Raw genomic sequence first — 5000 nt, 5'->3', positions numbered from 1 at the left:
TATATCCTTCTACTCCCATCCCCAGTGTTCGAGGTTTAAAGGTCTCACAGTTATGATAAGATCCTTCTGGTGGAAGTTTTTTAGTAAATGAAAATCATAGTTTGCTTTCCAGGTGTTTAAAATTATATCAAAACTATAGATAACGAAGTAAATATGCGAAAAAACTGATTGAACAAATATCGGGAGTAATGGATTTCTTGAAGAGCTTACCGGGGGAACACTTTTAAGGCGTTGGACATCAGGATATGAAACGACAAATAAAATCGTAATAATACGAATACTCAATGCTAAGGATATATTTCCTTTTGGCTTGGGAAGGGTGAAGCCAGCTAGACTCGGACCTTTGGGCATTGAGCAATCGTCACCAGGGAAGGGGATTCGCTTGGAAGTGTGCGACTTGCCCAGATAATTTGATTGATTGATTGATTGATTGGGAGTTTTTTGTCATCCTGACATCTAAGGTTATTGACACCAAACCAGACAATTTGAGTAAACAGTGTGTTGATAGTTTAATATTTTATATATATACCACATCATCACTATAATAATGCACCAATGAACTTTTATTACATGTCATTTCACACATTTTACTGTCACCAATCACTTCTGAAACGATATAGATTATGTTAACTAATGATGCATTTTAAATCTCCAACCTTAAACTAATATAATTGATTTAGGTTATGATGGTGAAAATTATACAATTTTTCACCTTCGTAACATTTATATTAAAGTGTAGTTCCTAAACTCAATGTAGTCTTGAAGAAAGGTCGCGAAGTGACCCGAAACTCATGTCGATACCAAACAATAAATAGAGAAAAGTAAATGTATTTCTGCTGTTATCCTGAAAACTATCTGCAGGACAATCTGTCCGAGGAGAAGCTGTCTTCAATTTTGGACGCCGATGTCTATTCATTATATATGTATGTATGTATGTGCCTATATATATATATATATATATATATATATATATATATATATATATATATATATATATATATATATATATATATATATATATAGATTTGACTATATAAATATACAGTAGATATATATATATATATATATATATATATATATATATATATATATATATATATATATATAGATTTCACTATATAAATATACAGTAGATATATATATATATATATATATATATATATATATATATATATATACTGTATATATGTATAAATAAATAAATATATATTTATATATATTTATATATATTTATACATATAGATATATATATTTATCTATATATATATATATATATATATATATATATATATATATATATATGTATTCATATATATATACATATATATATATATATATATATATATATATATATATATTTATATATAGATATACATATATATATATATATATATATATATATATATATATATATATATATACGTTTAACTGGGCTCCACAAGGCACTAGAAGAGTTGGAAGACCCAGACCTACATGGCTGAGGACTATGAAGCGTGAAGTAGGTGATGATGAATGGAGATGTATTGAATTAAAAGTTCAAGATGGGGACGACTAATGAAATCTAACCGAGACCCTTTGCGTCAATAGGGGTAGGAGATGATATATATATATATATATATATATATATATATATATATATATATATATATATATATATATATATGTGTGTGTGTGTGTGTGTGTGTGTGTGTGTGTGTGTGTGTGTGATTATATATACCATTGGTAGAAAACTAACATAATCACATAGTAAAATCGATCGCCTTCGAAAAAAATTTAGAAAGTAATAATTCCATTGGAAAAATCATGCGAATATTACATCATTATTGATTATCTAAAATGAATTCTTGAGAAAAGTACTCGTGAAATGCGATTTTTAAAGACCTATTTTCTGTTTCGAACGGCTCTGATATCGATTCGTACCGGAAATGGGTTGTTTTAAATCCAAAACCTGAAAAAATAAGTCGAAGCCTTCGGTTATTTCAATGCGGTTTGCTGAAAACGTCAATTACCCTTCGTCCGAGTTCGATCACCGAGTGCGCTGTAGGCGTTACTTAATAATAAAAGTAATAAATTATAGCGTTAATTATCTTTTCATCTTCCTATTCAGTCTCTTAACTTTGCCTTCAAATTGCAAATCCGAGCGTTGAACGACTTTAGAACGTTGATACTCAAATCCATGAATCAAATCATGTAGTTTATCATTATTATTATTATTATTATTATTATTATTATTATTATTATTATTATTATTATTATTATTATTATTATTACTTTTATTATCCTTATTATTATTGTTGTTATGATGTTGATGATAATGATTATGATGATGATGATGATGAGTTACTAAGATTTATTGAAACGAAAGAAGAGTTCTTTCGAGAGTCCTAAACGGCTTCGGAAGAAAATCTTCACGGATCTCCGAATGGCTTCAGAAGAAATGGCCATAGACTTAGCATGGAGTTCTGAATGACCCTAGAAGAGAATCTCTGAACGGCTTCGGAAGAAAATTTTCCCGGATTTCCAAATGCCTTCAGAAGAAACAGCAGTAGACTTAGCATGGAGTTCTGAATGACTCTAGAACAGATTCTTCCTGGAGCTCCCTGAACGGCACCTGAAGAAAATTTTACGGGATCTTCAAAAGGCTTCAGAAGACATAGCCGTAGACTTACCATGGACTTCTGAATGACCCTACAACAGAATCTCTGAACGGCTTTGGAAGAAAACTTTCCCGGATTTCCCAATGCCTTCAGAAGAAATAGCCGTTGACTTAGCATGGAGTTCTGAATGACTTCCATGACAGATTCTTCCTGGAGCTCCCTGAACGGCAACTGAAGAAAATTTTTCGAGATCTTCAAAAGGCTTCAGAAGACATGCTGTAGACTTCGAATAGAGTTCTGAATGATTCCAGAACAGAATCTTCCCGGAGCAGTTCTGAACGGCTCCGCCCCAAGATTCAGATGACTTCTGAAGACCTGATCTTTTTTTTTTTTTCAAACTAAGCATGCAACGCAGTGAACATTGTTAATGGCTATTTTTGGAACAGGGAGCTGACTGTGAGAATTGTGTATTGCAACTACAGGATCGACAGGAAGATCTTCGGAACACCTTCATCTACAGCTGGTTTTGGTGGTTGCTGCAGAAGTTGTCGAGCTTTGAAGAACATAATGTACGCGCCTTGAATGATCCTTTGCTTGGGCTTTTGCAACGATCTCCTATAACTGAAGAATATTAGAAATAAGGAAATAAGGATGGAGACAGAAAAGTTCAACTAAACGGTGAGCGATGTGTGGTTCTTCAATAGGATAGTCCCAAAATTCGACATTGAAGAAAGGACATATCCAGATCGTATTGGTAAATATACTGTGTTGCTCGTCATTTACTTTAGCGTGATGACATATGCGGAGAAAATTTATTGCATTCCTGTCTCTAACCATCGCTCCAATGGACAAAGACATGAATGCCATCGATTTCTCTGAGGAATCTGATGAACTGAGGACACACGACACTGAAATCTCTCTTGAAATCTAGAAGGAAACTGACGAACTAAGAAAGAATACGATGAAATCTCGAAGGAAATTGACAAACTAAGGAAAGTGGAAGATGAAATATCAAAGGAAACCGAACAAATAAAGATCTTGAGAACTAAAAGAGACAGAGGAAAACAGCGACAAAGTGCCTTTAAACGCACTCGTAAAATAGCCTTTAATACTAGAGGTAAATCACTTTGAAATAGAGGTAAAAAAAGCCCCTAATGTGAGAAATAAGGCACCTCAAAATAGAGGGGAAAAAACCCCTTATTGCTAGAAATAAGGCAGATAAAAAAAAAAGGTAAAAAACCCCCTAACGCTATGAATAAGGCACCTAAAAAAAGGTCAAAGAGCCTCTAATGCTACAAGTAATGAACCTCAAAATCAAGGTTCAAAAGCCTCTAATGCTATGAATAAGGCACCTAAAAAGAAAGGTCAAAGACCTCCGAATACTAGAAGTAATGCACCTCGAAATCGAAGTAAAAAAGCCCCTAATGCTATAAATAAGGCACCTAAAAAGAGAGATCAAGGAGCTCCTAATACTAGAAGCAATGCACCTCAAAATCGAGATCAATAATCCCCTAATGCTATGAATAAGGTACCTAAAAAGAGGTCAAAGAGCCTCTCATGCTAAAAAAAATGCACCTCAAAATCGAGGTCAAAAAGCCCCTAAGGCTACAAATAAGGCACCTAAAAAGAGAGATCAAGGAGCTCCTAATACTAGAAGCAATGTACCTCAAAATCGAGATCAATAATCCCCTAATGCTATGAATAAGGCACCTAAAAAGAGGTCAAAGAGCCTCTCATGCTAAAAAAAATGCACCTCAAAATCGAGGTCAAAAAGCCCCTAATGCTACAAATAAGGCACCTAAAAAGAGAGATCAAGGAACTCCTAATACTAGAAGCAATGCACCTCAAAATCGAGGTCAAGAAGCCCCTAATGCTATAAATAAGGCACCTAAAAAGAGGTTAAAGAGCCTCACATGCTAAAAGAAATGCACCTCAAAATCGAGGTAAAAAAGCCCCTAATGCTATAAATAAGGCACCTATAAGGAGAGATCAAGGAGCTCCTAATACTAGAAGCAATGCACCTCAAAATCGAGGTCAAGAAGCCCCTAATGGTATAAATAAGGCACCTAAAAAGAGGTTAAAGAGCCTCACATGCTAAAAGAAATGCACCTCAAAATCGAGGTAAAAAAGCCCCTAATGCTATAAATAAGGCACCTAAAAGGAGAGATCAAGGAGCTCCTAATACTAGAAGCAATGCACCTCAAAATCGAGGTCAAGAAGCCCCTATTGCTATAAATAAGGCACCTAAAAAGAGGTTAAAGAGCCTCACATGCTAAAAGAAATGCACCTCAAAATCGAGGTAAAAAAGCCCCTAATGCTGTAAATAAGGCACCTAAAAAGAAAGGTCAAAGATCTCCCAATACTAGAAGTGATGCACCTCAAAATCGAGGTAAAAAAGCCTCT

This window comes from Palaemon carinicauda, unplaced genomic scaffold (assembly GCF_036898095.1).
Source record: "Palaemon carinicauda isolate YSFRI2023 unplaced genomic scaffold, ASM3689809v2 scaffold122, whole genome shotgun sequence".
Classification (NCBI taxonomy): domain Eukaryota; kingdom Metazoa; phylum Arthropoda; class Malacostraca; order Decapoda; family Palaemonidae; genus Palaemon; species Palaemon carinicauda.
The sequence above is the reverse complement of the archived record's forward strand: the minus strand, read 5'-3'. Positions refer to the sequence as shown.